The 15,898-nt window shown below is 36.3% G+C and overlaps 1 protein-coding gene across 2 annotated transcripts in view; it reads right to left on the bottom strand.

The window, feature by feature from the left end:
- Positions 1-15,898, bottom strand: part of LOC115209236 (tyrosine-protein kinase CSK) — a 344,806-nt gene that overhangs the window by 316,678 nt on the left and 12,230 nt on the right. Inside the window, exon 1 of one of the 2 annotated variants that reach the window (XM_036501474.1) lies at positions 12,112-12,225. The exons of the other annotated variant lie outside the window; for it this stretch is intronic. The gene's annotated coding sequence lies outside the window, so the exon portion shown is untranslated. Of the gene's footprint in view, positions 1-12,111; positions 12,226-15,898 lie in introns of those variants that run through there. 2 annotated transcript variants of the gene reach the window in all.

Here is a 15,898-nt window from a genome sequence, read left to right on the forward strand (position 1 = left end):
TCAGTTAAGATCAAAAGCCATGAGAGATTAATATTATTATTATTATTATTATTATTATTATTGCAGCAAGCTGGCAGAATCGTTAGTGCGCTGGATGAAATGCTTAGCAGTATTTTCACCCGCCACTCTGTTCTGAGTTCAAATTCCACTGAAGTTGACTTTGCGTTTCATCCTTTCGAGGACGATAAATTAAGTATCAGTTGCATACTGGGGTCGATCTGATTGACTCATCCCATCCCCCAAAATTGCTGCCCTTGTGGCATAATTTGAAATTGTTGTCGTCGTCATTGTTGTTGATATTATCATTATTATTATCTTTTTATTATTATGGCTGTTGTTGTTGCAGAATAGTCAGTCAAACTTAACCTATAACCATTGTGGTGTTGATAAATAGAAATGTGGACCTACTCAACTATATCATCCTCTGAGATCTTTGGTCTTTTGTTTATATTAGAAACTATTATATTATCATCATTGACATGATCATCAACAGCAACCCCTCAGCAGTAGTTGATGTAAATACTGATTAGGGACTGAAAAATCCTTAGAGGTTTTGTTTAGAAAAGAACAGCATAGATGGTAAATGATAAATCCTTGTTTAAATCTGGTACTTATTCTATCAATCGCTTTTTGTCAAACTGCTAAGTTACAAGGATGTAAACAAACCAACACCAGTTGTCTAGTGGTAGGGGAATAAATGCAAACACACACACGAAGGGCTTCCACACAATTCCTGTCTACCAAATTCACTCACAAGACATTGGTTAGTCTGGGACAGTAGTAGAAGCACCTGACCCAAAATGCCACGCAGTAGGACTGAACTTGAAACCACATGGTTGTGAAGTGAGCTTCTTAATCACACAGCCATGCCTGAAGCTTTTATTTTATCTTCTGAGGTATCCATGTGTCTACTCAACAGCAAGACACCTACTCCACACTCCTAGTTGAGGGGGTTTTGTCTTGCAGCATACTTGGGGACTATGTCAGTGCCGATACCACATGAAAAAGCACCCAGTACACTCTGTAAAGTGATTTGCATTAGGAAGAACACCCACCTTTAGAGACCATGCCAAAACACAACTATAGAACCTTGCCAGCTACTGTCAAACTATCCAACCCATGCCAGCATGGAAAACTCGTGTTAAATTATGATGAAACTCAGTATCATTATTGAATAATATTTACCTTCACTTAGACGACTCCTCCATAAACAACATTTCTCAAGAAAATTGTGCATACGTAATTATGATGTGTATTTATGGATGAGACAGTTAAATACTCTTTGATCTGCAAATATTCCCACACTTATTGGATTGTCGAATTATTTGTGTGAACTCTGGTCAAAAGATACGAACCGCACCTCTTTAAACTTCGTCCTTGACCCTTATTTACTGATATAACTAAAGCAAGCCTAACAGGAAATTGTAATTTTTTTCAGAATAAATGATAAATTAAATAATTGTCAAACATTTCAAAAGAAATCTAGAGAATAATCTACACTGTTTCCTAACACTGTATCTTATATTTTTTGTTTCAGTCATTAGATTGTGGCCATGCTGGGGCACCACCTAGAGGAATATTTAGTCAAATGAATCGACCCCATTATTTTTTTAAGCCCAACACTTATTCTGTTGGTCTCTTTTGCAGGACCACTAAGTTACGGGGGTATAAACAAATCAACAATGGTTGTCAAGCAGTGGTGGAGAACAAACACAAAGATACACACACAGGCTTCTTTCAGTTTCCATCATTGGGCGGCCCAAGACTACAACTTAGAAGCATGTAGATTGGAAAAAAACTGCTCACTATACACCCATGCCTGCACCTAATGAATAAATTGAATAAATTTACTCTCTCTCTCTTTTATTTGTTTCAATCATTTGACTGTGGCCATGCTGGAGCACTGCTTTTAGTCGAGCAAATCGACCCCAGGACTTATTCTTTGTAAGCCTAGTACTTATTCTATCAGTCTCTTTTGCTGAATTGCTAAGTTATGGGGACGAAACACACCAGCGTCGGTTGTCAAGCGATGTTGGAGGGGACAAACAGACATACAAACACACACACAAATATATATATACATATATACGATGGGTTTATTTTTTTTCAGTTTCCGTCGACCAAATCCACTCACATGGCTCTGGTCGGCCCGAGGCTATAGTAGAAGACACTTGCCCAAGGTGCCATGCAGTGGGACTGAACCCGGAACCATGTGGTTGGTAAGCAAGCTACTTACCACACAGTCACTCCTGTGACTATGTTTTATATTTTGTTTCTACAGGCAGCAAATTGGCAGAGCATAGCACAAAATGTCATGCAGTATGTATTCCAACTCTATATGCTTCAAGTTCAAACCCTGTGATGGTCAAATTTTGCCTTCCAACCTGTTGGGGCCAATAAAAGTACCAATAAAAGGTAGTAGAGGGGAATAAGCTGAATAAATGATATACCTTATGTCTGACAGTATTTGCCCATCTCTTAGCCAACTAAGTTCAAGTCCTGCCACAGCATATTTGAGTAGTAGACCTAATCTGCTGTTGGGCCAAACACAACAATCTAGAATCTTGAGTGACAGATGGAGGTGTTATGAACATTGCATTGCCTTCCATGCCAGCCCACATAAAGGAGGAAAGTGATTTCACAGCATTCAAACAATCCTTAGATGATTACCTCCAACAAATACCAGATAAACCACTCACACCCGGATATGTCTCTGAAAACAATAACTCTCTGCTTGAATGAGCTATGGTACCCAAGAGCTGACTGTGTAGCTCTTCCGGGTGGTACTATTAAATTAGACATGGCCTGGGTCAACTTCAGCCGAAACTAATCTAAGTAATATCTATCAACAGCTAAAGAAGAGCTTAGCTTTGCCAAGACTGGTGATGCTCAAGAAGCAGCTTCAAAGGACCCAGCATAAAGAAGGTATCCAGAATGGATGGGGGTCAAAATCATGGTGCTCCTTAATCTTTACTATTGTAAACTAAAGGTTTAATCTGCTGTAATGTATTGTAGTACATTCCCCACCACCACTACCTACATATCATCATCATCTTAATGTTCCCTTTTCCACACTTGTAAGGGTCAGATAGAATGAAATGAGGGAGATTCTCTATGACCAGATGCCCTTCCAATTTCCAATCCCCACCAGTTTCCAACCAAGATATTCCCCCATTGCTGGTCATATTTTCATGGAAGATTAGAAATGGATGACACCACTTATGTGACAGTAACACACATTTACAGCAATTGCACACAAATACATACATACACACAAGAATTAAACAATGACAATAAGTGTCGAATGCTGTATTCTCAACCACAATGGAGACAAGTACCAATATCTCCAAGTAGTTTGCTTGAAAAATTGTGGAGATCTCTTCTACATGAAACCATTGGTTGCCTTGTTAATCCACAATGAGCTTCTTTGAGTAATCATGTATCAAATTCACTCCAAAACCACATGCTTGGAAAGCAAAGTTCTTAATCCCATAACCATGCTGGTACCATATAATAATATATATATATATATATATATATATGTATGCATATATATATATATATATATATATTCACACACACACATATATATATATATTCACACACACATATATATATATATATTCACACACACACATATATATATATATATATTCACACACACACATATATATATATATTCACACACACACATATATATATATATTCACACACACACATATATATATATATTCACACACACACATATATATATATATTCACACACACACTTATATATATATATTCACACACACATATATATATGTATGCATATATATATATATATATATATACACACATATATATATGTGTGTGTATGTATGCATGTGTGTATATATATATATGTATGCATGTGTGTGTGTATGTATATATATATGCATGTGTGTGTGTATGTATATATATATATGCATGTGTGTGTGTATGTATATATATATATGCATGTGTGTGTGTGTATGTATATATATATATGCATGTGTGTGTGTATGTATATATATATATATGCATATATATATATATATATAATATATATATATATGGATGTATATATATATATATATTGCCACACAATTTGTATTGTATTTAAGGGCCCTTTTGACCAATGAATAAAGAATTACAATTTTTTTTTTTTAATTTATTAATAATAATATCCTTCTTTCTGCAGTAACTTTTGTTGTAAATTTAGAAATCATTACCATTTTCATTACTATTAATATTATATGACAGTCGAGAGTTTTTAAATAACCAGGTATATTTGATAAATTTTGGCACTGATATATTTTAAAACCAATTGTATCAACCAGACTTCATTGAGCTGGAAGAACGAAAGTTAGCTATCTGTCTATTGGCTGATTTTAGGGTTTGTGTGGGAGAAAAAAAATGTATGCTTCATCTGTCAAAAGAGGCTAAACAATCATAAATAATAATAATGATAGTTATGGTGATTTTTTACACAGACATAAAATCTAGGATTCTCAGATTCTTTTTCTTCAGAAGGCCAGGAACTGAATGTTGTGAATATCCTAAAGTCAGTCATACAGAAAATTAATAAAACCATTATACATGCGTTTGTATTATATACATACATATACGTGCACACACACACATATATATATATATATATATATACACATAAATACATGTTTGCTTGGATATCTTATATGGATGTGTGATATATATGTGTTTATGTGAGAGTGTGTGTGTGTATGTTGCTATGTAAATGTTCATTGATACACTTAAGTGCGTATATGTGCCTGCGTATTCTAAACGCATACATACTAAATCGATCTGATATATATTTTTTTATTTGGTGTCAAATCTAAATCTAAATATATATTTTTCGTACATCCCATTATTTCTCTCTTAAGATAGAAAATAGAAGGTAGGGCGAACTATTTGTGAGTGTGTGTGTGTGTTTGTTTCCAGGTGCCCAATATCGACACAAATAATCGATAATTCTTAACATGATTGTTGTAATAATAGTATTAGTAGTTTACAAGAGTAACGGTAAAGTTGCTTGTCGCAAGCATTTCGGAGGAAAAGCATTGCCAGTCTTTTATGGCCTTTTTTCCTCGTATTGAACTTCAAATAGAAAGAAGAAATGATTCCGTTTCCGCAGTCGACTATTCCATAAGAGTACATATGCTTCGTAATGAATAAATAAATCTTCATTATAATGAATCTTCCTCGTCTGAACGTGTTGGCTCTGCGTGCCAACCTGTGCATACGCTTGTGTGTGTGTGTGTGTGTGTGTGTGTGTGTTTTCAGCATACACAAGAAAGAACGCAAATATATTCCTATAAACCCGGTTTTTCTTTAGAAAGAACTGGAAAAGAAAAAGATCTCATGTCCTTCATACTGAGCAATGCAAATAGATTCACTCAGATATCGTAGTATGATGTTGCGACTTTCATTCCTGTTCTCAAGGCATTAGCCATGTAAATCGATTTCTGTTATGTTTGTCTACACCCAAGATAATCATACAGGTCGCGCACGCACACACACGCGCGCGCGTACACACAAACACACCGCATATGTATAGAAGCGATAGAGAGACCGAAAGAAAGATGAATGAATCAAACGACAGGAATTTCGTTGACTGTCATAGAGATGTCAACCAGTTGTATTGCAGCTGAAGGATGGCTGAGACTTCTAATATGGAAAGATTCGTGCTCGGAACTCCAAGCTATCTAACTACTAGTTCAATGCTCCACTTCTAAATCGCTCTCTGTCTCCCTCTCTCTCCTGCCGTATATACTCTACAAAAAAACCTAAGACAGACAAAAGATGAGGGGGTGAGTTCAATGCCTTCTGAGGATAGATGTGCATTGATAAAATATGAACTCACGTCTCTCCACAGTTCAGAGAACGGTGTTAACGGAAGCTTCATTTGAAACCAGAACGACTGATCTTCAAAGTGTCCTCAATTCACGAGTGAATTGAGGACACTTTAGACAACCCAATTTTCAATTAAGTGATACATTAACATAATTTGCTAATTACACTGAAATGATTTACTGATTAATTTGCTTCAACAAGGATGCTAAAACCTATGATACGTCCACTTTAGTAAAGGAAAAAATTATCAATTGAAATGAGATGAGACATTCACCCTCCACAAATACACACGTGATATGCCCCTCCTGCTTCCTCATTGTCTGGACACATTGTAGAAACCACTCAACCGTGGTCTCGACAAAATACGGCGCCCAATCACACTTCATGTGAACAATCAATGAACCTTTCGGGTGGGAGGAAGCAGTCACGTGCAAATGAAACAAGGGAGCCTCTATATGGTCGAAGCGATCTACTAGAAACAACAGCCAAATCGGCCCCAATATCAATCACAAACTCTTGAACAAAGGACACAATTGAGTAATGTAGTCCTTATTATACAAAACATCTCAGATCATAAGTCTACTCATTCAGAAAATAACCTAGGGCTAAACAACAAACTACAACCAAATAGGAAGCAACTAGAACTGATCGATTTGCTAGAAATATCTACATCTGCTTCAAAACTCTAGCCGTCTTAAGAAAAGGCCACATTGAATAGCGTAATCCTACACAATATTTGAAAAGAAAATGAATAGTTAGAGCTAAAATGTTTTTGATCAGATCTGACCCAGTGTTTAACAACAATAAACTGACAGCGCACGCTCACATTTTTATCTGGAACAGTTCTGTTGTTGTTGTTTGAATATGAGAACCCGAAGGAGCTGCACTTCTCCTTTAGACTAAGGGAATCATGTGAGTGAGAGATGCTTCAACGATGCTTTTAAAAGATTTTCTTTCCTCCCCCTTTTTTTTTTTTTTATTCTATTTCAAAACCACCACTTCGATCAGTTCTTAAGAAAGATCCACTCCTCCTAACCTCTCTCTATCTTGCTTCTCTAGAGACGAATGCAGTGGGCTTAGTTGCGCGTAGAAGGGCATAACAGTAAACTGCATTTTAATAATCATGTGGAATTCAAGCAGTTGCCAATCAGATAACAGAATGATGCTGTGGTATGCAGCGATCGAGCATTAGAAACAAGAAATAATATCGGGCCACAGCACCTCCCCCCTCTCTCTCTTCTCTCTCCCTTTCTACGCGTCACATGGAGAGAAGCATGCCGAGTTAGTCACTCCTTCCTCCCCGACACATACATACACCACACACCACTATCACCATCATGGGAACACGGCGGCGACGGCGGTAGCGACAAAAGACTAACCTACTGCAGTTCAAAGACAATAATAATGGCACTGTAGTGTATGCGTGTGTGTGTTGCGACAGGGACAAAAACAGAGTCGGTTCGTATTTGGAGTAATCTATCTGTATGCTTGATGGCATATATAAACAAACACACACACACACACATATATATATATATATATATATAGCGGTGGTGCCCCAGCATGGCCGCGGCCTTCGGACTAAAACATTTTTGAGGATTTAAGGATATATATATATCTGCGCATATAAACATATACATACACACATTCATATATATATATATATATATATGGAAACATCGCCTATATATATATATATATATACACACACAATATATATACTTTTATACACATATGCAAATACACAGACACAGGCAAATATTTTGTGTGCGCACACGCGCCTATGGTTACATGTGTGTGAGAATTATGTTTGTATACGAACAGAGAAAATTGAAAGAGAAACTACAAGGCATGGAAAAAAAAAAGTGGATTTGTGAATGAGAGAAGAGAATAAGAGAGATGGCGAGAGAGAAGACAGAAGAATAACATAAAAAGAGTTTGCATCAGTCAAGAGAGAGACAGAGAGAGAATGTGTGTGTGTGTGTAATTAAACAAAAAAAAGGCGGCTGCAATGAGGAGCCAACTACTGAAGCCGAACTTGGACGACCACTGATTTATTTATTATCTTTAATCATTTCTTTAAACGAATAACAAAAGATAGGAGATTAAAGAACGTTATCAGATCAGCCAAGGTGTTTTACAAATAAACTGAGAAGCAAGAGTACGTTGGAAACAATTATAATCTAGAGGAAAAATGCTCGATAGATATATATATAATGTGATAGATACTGTTATGAAAAATACATATACACACGTCTGTGTGTATGTTTGAGCCAGTGTGTGTAGTTTTAAACACGCTCAAATGCGAGCAAAGCAAGTATAGAGAAATGGTGCTAACAAAAAGGGGTGAGAGGAGAGAAACTGAAAGAGAAATGTGTTGCCGGCGATAGCATGAAATAAATCAACAAAGGTCGTACCGACCACGTGAGGCGGACAAGAGCATTCACACTAAATATTTACGAAGTAAACTCATGCTAAAAATATGTACTTTTCCAATTTTTTTCTTTTCTTCAAGTTGTAACGAAAGATCACCATATGCTTTTTATGTTCTGTGTGTGCGTGTGCATATATATACATATATATATATGTGTGCATATATATATGTGTTTGTGTGTGCATATATGCGTGTGTGTGCATTTTTTTCACGCAGTTTTCTAAAACTTCTTAGAATACTGAAGGCAACGGAGAGAAAAGCTAATGTATGTTTATGTTGTGTATTAAACCAGCCATTTTTTTTTCTAAAGAAAGATTTTCCCCAACACCCAAAAACATTTGTTAAATATAATTAGCCCAATTTAGTAGGAGTATCACTACTGAAACTCCTGATTTTTATAGAGCCACAAAGTATCGGGAGGTTGGGTCAAATGGGATTATGTGACGTTCATGGCCTTCTTGGTGATGAAGGGTATCAACGACCTATGGTGAATAGTGGATACAATAGGAAATCAAAATATAGTTGAAGATCCGGCTACGCAGCAATAATAAATAGGATTATTTTGTGCTTCATTGCTTCTATGTAGAAGGTGTAAGGTGGTTCAGTCAAGGAAAAATGTAGCAATATAGTCGACCTCGTTATTTTACAGGTATTATTTTATCTACACTTACATATAAGTGGAGAATGAAAAGGAGCGATCAACTATGAATTTCAACATTTCTCATTATTGTCTATGCACCACCAGAAAGTAGACCTCTTACCGGTCTGACTAGCACAATAAAAAATAAAAATCAATGTAGTTCACGAAGGCGTTTATTTCCAAAAGTTTGTGAAATACGCGTTTTAATCACGAGATGAGTAACAACAATATTCAATAACAACATAAAAAATGTTTGGCATGTAAATATGTATGTCTTGACATGTAACTATATACAAGCATACAGTCTGCACACACACTAACACCAAATACTTGTAAATCCATGCACAACAACCCTGTTGTTGTTGAAATACCACTGAAGGAGCCTTGGATCTAGGTTATAAACGGCCTGTTTCTCCATTGAGAAATCGAGAAATAAAACTATATAATAGCATACACATGCATGCAAGCATACATATGTTCTTGAAATAATGTTGGTGAATGGAAAAGAATTTCTTGCTAAGATAAAATGCAGGAAAATTAACACACATGGTGGATCGATGTCTTGCTCTCCCGAGACGTTTTCAAGATGAATTGAAACAAGAGTAGATAATGGATATTCCACTTTGGTTGAGTTCAGTGTGTGCGGGTGCGCGTACGTGTGAGAGATAGAGAGAGCGTAAGACAGTCAGTCTGAGTTCTGAAGAAAAAGAGAGAAAGAGTTAAAAGTTCTATTTATATAGATAGCCAGTGTATAATGGAAAGTTGCAGTTCTTTCATTGATAAAAAAAAAAACCTCATTGAAAAATACTGAAGGACTAAAACTATACTTGGTTGCACAAGGGATACTACATTGGCCCTTTGTAGATTGCTAAGAAGCCTGAATTGCAAAACCTCACAGCAAGAAAAAACCAAATGATACAAATATTCAAAAGAGTGAATGTTAACAGTTGGCAAAAGGAGTGATAAAAACTAACAAAGAATGCATACGCAACACATCAGTGGTGTGTGTACGACGTTTATACAAGATGCAAATGAATCTGCATGATGTGTACTTTTGTACAAATGATTATCTAGAGAGTGAATAAGCACTGATATAGTGTTTTGTTATACATGCAAATAAATGTTTTGTATTCACAATCACCATCTGTTACTCCAGTGAAAACCGAGTTGGTTCACAAAGTGAAGCATTTTGTTATAGAGTTCTGTACTGTAAACTGCAGCTTTGAAAAAATGATGAGCTAGTAAGCAGTGTAATTTCCTGTATTCTTGAGGTCACACCAAGAACACATCGGCCGACTATCTGGGCAGTCAATAGAAGCAATGCCTGGACTAATGTGCCATAGCTGGTCTAACGTCTTAATCTAATGGGCAACAGACGTTAACCACTCATCATTATAGCATTTTGTCTAAGTCGCTGGTCAGTCCAAAAAGTGGAAACTTTATGTTTGGTTAATATACTGGTGTCATTCACGTTACCGTGGTGATAATAGAAAATAAATTTGAAAAATTTTATAGTCGTTATCAGGAAAAAAACTGATCAAACACCAGGATCACCAATATAAAAAGTACAGCTGCAGGAGACAACAACAAAATATATATACAAGTTCTCTTTTATTTTCTATGCAAGTCAACTTCTTGCAGCCTAAGTGATGATAAATCAATGTGGTTAAACGGCATATGTTTATTTCCAAAAGTTTGTAAAGTACAGCACTGAATGATATAGTCATCTCACAGAGATAAGTAACAATTTTCAATTACAACATCAATTAAAAAAGGAAAAGAAAATCAGATTTAAGTTAAGCATGTAATAGTGATGTACATTTTAAAAACATTTTTGTGAATGGAAAATATTGCCATGATAAAAATTTAAAAATTAACTGCGTATGGGTGGTCAATAATATAGCAAACTGGTGTCTTATTCATGCATCTCGCATTAAGACCAAGTGAAACGAGCCTCCAAGAATTACGGGAGGAAGTTAATTTCAAGCCAGAGACCTGGCCGGCAACAGAGTGGAGTCCACGAACAGTAGGTGGTGTTACTAAAACAGGCGACTGATTAAGTTTACCACCAAAGTAGGCCATGACAAAATTTGAACTCGGAGAGCGAAGGTTTGGAACAAATGCAACCAGACATTATATGTTTCTTTAGTGCCCACAAGGCAAAGTCGACCTCGGCGGAATTTGAACTCAGAACGTAACGGCTACGCATTTCGCCCGGCGTGCTAACCTTTCTGCCAGCTCGCCGCCTTGATCAACCAGGCATTGTATCCGATGCTTTAAATTAGACACGGCCAATTTGCAATTTGGCAGCAGCAAGAAGGACGTTTGGTATTGAATCCAATCGTATTTTGTAGGGTGTCCTGGGCCACCCTATTAGGAGACATGCCTAGAGAAAGGGGCAAAATACTTTGATGTATATAATAACGATCCGAGTTCAAATCTCGCTATAGTTGACATCGCTTTTCATCTTTCCTGAGTCGATAAAATAGATAGGAACCAATCAAGAACTAAAACTGAATACACCCACATTATATTCACAGCGTTTTACTTTTAATTTTAGATAATCCAATCTTTTATGCATATTTCTCACTTAACATACCAACCCCAATTGTTTATTTCAGTTTCATCTTTGTAGGGTGGCTTTGTGTTACTTATTTTATCGACTCAACAAGGATGAAAGGCAAAGTCGATTTCAACTCCTGCCAAGATCGACTTCGCCTTGCATCCTTCTGTAGTTGATAAAATAGATTACCAATGGAGTACTAGGGTCGATATAATCAGCTGTTCCTCTGATCCCAAACTTCTGGTCTTGTGTCAATGTCAGAAACTATTATTAAAGTAACGAGCTTGGCAGAATTGTTAGCACACCGGACAAAATGCTTAGCAGCATTTCATCCGCCTAAGTCGACTTTGCTTTTCATCCTTTCGGGGTCGATGAAATAAGTACCAGTTGAGCACTGGGGTCGATGTAATCGACTAGTCTCCTGTTGTTATTATAATAATGGAGTAACAGGAACGATATGAAGATATTGCCTCGCGATTTTGAGTTGCAGTCTAAGTTCAAATCCTTTCTCTAGCAGATAAAAATGTTACTGTAACCGTCTCTTAAAATGTATCTATGTTAAAAATCATTATTATTTCTATGAAATAAACTTTAACTCACCGGTAATATATGTATCCAGTAGTTGACTACACCCCTCCGGTAACAACGAAATATCTATATACATAAAAAATGCGGCCAAATCTCCCAAAATCACATCTTAAAACGAAAACACTTTGGATAATGTATAGTCATAGATATATAATGTCTAAAAGAAAAACCGATACAGTAGTCACAGCTGGAGCGTCTCAAACACATAAGTCAGAGCAAACCAGGGTTAAACAACTACACCGTTGTCAAAAGCTCGCTTCCACTACAATTTTTAACAGCATGGTTTATTGTTGGTAACCAAGTTGTTAACCCTCAGTGCATCTCAGAGTGAATACACCTATGATCAAAAGCATTATAGCTGTGACCATGGAGTTTTTATTTTTTCTTCGGTGCTTCAGTTTATTTAGAACTACATTCTCTTACGTGTCCGATTTTTTTTTTTAGGTTCTATGAGTTGAGAGGGATTATTTTGGCTGCTATTTTTAGCCGTTATTGTTGTTTAGCCTAATTGTAAAGACCTCTATAATGAAAGCTGCTGTAAGTCATGACCATCCCGTTATTTTGACAGTATGTATTAGGACAGCGTTATTTAATTTGTCCGTTATTTAAGGAAGTAAGAAGTGTAGTTTCGGTGAGATTTGGCTGCTACAGCTAGCATGCCGAGCAACCCACACGATGTTGCTGAACAAAACAAGACCGGACGGCTGCCGCTGCCTCCAGGCAAAACAACAATATTTCACAGCTGAGTGAAGTGAAAATAGAGCGAAATTGGTTTCGAAGTTGTTCTATTTATGAAGTGAAGGGTTGTAACGAACAGATTCGTTGGTGCTTATTTGTTGACAAGGAAATATTCATTCATCTTTTGGATTTAAACTGAGAGGTTGCTATAACGAAATAATCAGAACATCAGAAAAGAAATTATAAATTTTATCATAACATGGTCTCGTTTAAATGGACTTTATATATATATATAATAATTACACACTTTTATTAGTAATGACGACAGCTAGCATCGATCATAATTACAGCAATGATTCGTACTGATCAGAATTACAACTATAACTGATTTCACTGTAGTCTGGAAAGGTCTGTGTTCGTGGGTTTCTGCAGGTCCTTTGAGACCGGTGAGGCCGACACGGTTTATAAGTTGATCAAAAAACAGAGACGAGTCAACGAGAGAGCCTCTATGCCAGTGGTACACAAGCTGACAAATTTTAGTCAACACACACACACAAAATTCCCTTCGTCACTTTATTAATGAAAGGGTAGAATAGAGTTTGCATCCAAATTCCCCTTTTTTTGGCTATAGTGTTGGAACAGTTAAAATGTTTAAAAACATTTTAATTTTATTAAGCACAGCAAATTTGTCCCCATACACGCAGCCCCTTACCTGTAAACACACTACGTAATCGCACTATCCGCCAGAAATGGCAGCCAAATTTCCCAACTCCACCGTCTTCATAAAAAAGGCCATATTGAATAATCTGGCTCTATGCCAGAAAAAAAGACGGTGATGCTCACAGCTTTGACGCCTTTTGACCATATTTTATGGGGCTCAACAACAAGAATAAGGAAGGGAATTACAGTAAGGGTTCCTGGATTGAAAGGCAGAATCGGTTATCATGGAAACATTAATCTATTGAATTAAAGTAACGGGCGTAATGAAATAATTAGAACAAGAGTTTTATCTTGACAGAACATGCTTTATATACTTTCTTTTACATGTAATAGAAGCCACTGCAGGAAGGAGACCAATATATGGGAGACAAGAAAATAAGAGATGAGTGGGTGAGAGATGTCTGATTGGAAATGGCGGGAGAGCAACCAGCTTTGAGAAGAGGCCATCGTAGTAGCGGTATAAAATGTATACAGAGTCGACAGCACATCTGTGAGCCAAAGGATTGAATGAGCTAGTGAGCGCCCTGTATTACAATCAGACGAATGGCCTCTGGATGTAGTCTCTAGGCTGTTTGCATGTACAGCAGCAGCATCGCATCAAATGTGGGAGCAACACTTTAGAAGGGATCTCACACGAACTTAGTAGAAGGCTCGTAGTTGTTGTTGGGGGATGAAGTATTTCCTGATCCCGAAATAAAAGACCAGCCTTTATTGTGTCAAATGTTCGTTGCGTTACCATACATAATACAGAGACGAAGTTTTTTTTGTTACAGCAGTTTTATTCAGTATTTTTTTCTAAGCACTCACTCAAATTGCTAAAAAAATCCGCCAGGATCTCCCTAAAATTCACAGCCCCTCCTAACGTTTTATGAAATAATATAGGCAAACAAGCTGAAAAAACAAGCTTGTCATTCCTGGAATGGATTTTATCATTGATCAAAGGTGACTCGGAATTAACATAAAAGCTCTGTGTCACCGCTCGATTTGTTAGAAACTGCAACCGAATCTCCACAAATAAGGCTGGCCATGGGCGAAACAATATAAGAGTGAGGGAATATATTAAAGAAACTCGTATGTAAGTCAGTCGCATAGGTCTTTTAGTGTAACAGACAAATCTTAGTAAAGAAAGCCTTAATATATTTAAAAGAAGGGTGACATATTGCAATTCTTGTATCATAGGTAGGTAGCTTGTTTCAACAATAATAAAAACAGGGTGGCAACAACTAGATACTACATGAATGGTTCTTCTAACGACTTCCTTGTTGTTACACATCCATTCAAGCAAAACGAATAATTTAATAATAAAGAGAGCCTTTTCAGTGGGTTTCTAACATATTCTAATTTTTTTTTTTTTTACAAAGGAATCTTTTTAGTTTCTTTTGCTGATAGGGGTAACCCTGAAGATGTGCTTTTAGAGACATTAGTAGCAGTATCACCACTTTCGACTGTGTCTAAATATGAAGATCCATTTAACTAAAAACTATATTGACAATTACGGAGATGTACTTGAAGGTAATCAGAATAAGGAAACAATTCTAATTGCAAGAATTAATAATAACTACAGCATTAATGTAGCAATCGCAACAGCAGTATTAATATAGAAACGGCAATTTGAAACTTATCGCAATACTGTTATTAATATATCAATACTAATATAACCACTGTGTTAATGTAGAAACTATATTCAGAATATATTAGTTATAGTAAAATTAATGTCGAGGTATAGTAATCATATAAATAAAGAAAAAAAGTAGAAATAGTAGTATTCAAAAGAAAATGGTATCAGTAATAATAAATGTAATACTAAACCCAATACCCCAATACTAATCGAAATAATATTAATCTTAACAACAGGTCTTAGCTATTGATCAAACTATCGATATTGGAGGTGCTAACGGGAAACGACTTGCGCAAAAACTATAAAAATGAGTTCTTAATTTTGAAGGACAGTCGTTAATTAGCACAGTATGGATAATTAAGGAAGCTTATCAAAGAAAAGAAATTAGGAATATTCGCCAAATGAAAGTTGTATTGATCGATCGGCAAGTAAGAACTTTGGCATTTGCGAGACTAGAACTACCTGCAATGACGGGAGTGGGTAGGGAGAAAGCGGTGCTGAAAAATTTAAGAATGTCTTTACAGCCAGGAAACAGAAAATAGGTTTTACATACTCATTCGCTCCACCTCTTCCTAAATAAATTTATAGAAATCATACCTGTACTTTCGAGTTTGAGTCTGTTTGGAGAGAGTGAGAGTGAGTGCGATAATATTACAAATACGTTTGTTTTTCTTTTCCTGATTCTACCCTTGTACATATATTTGAAGAAAAAAATAGGAAATCCACTGCCTTGGAGATCGGATTTAATTTATGAATAAATTCAACTGTTAGTTGTTTATTTCC

Source organism: Octopus sinensis, linkage group LG3 (assembly GCF_006345805.1).
Source record: "Octopus sinensis linkage group LG3, ASM634580v1, whole genome shotgun sequence".
In the NCBI taxonomy this organism is placed as follows: domain Eukaryota; kingdom Metazoa; phylum Mollusca; class Cephalopoda; order Octopoda; family Octopodidae; genus Octopus; species Octopus sinensis.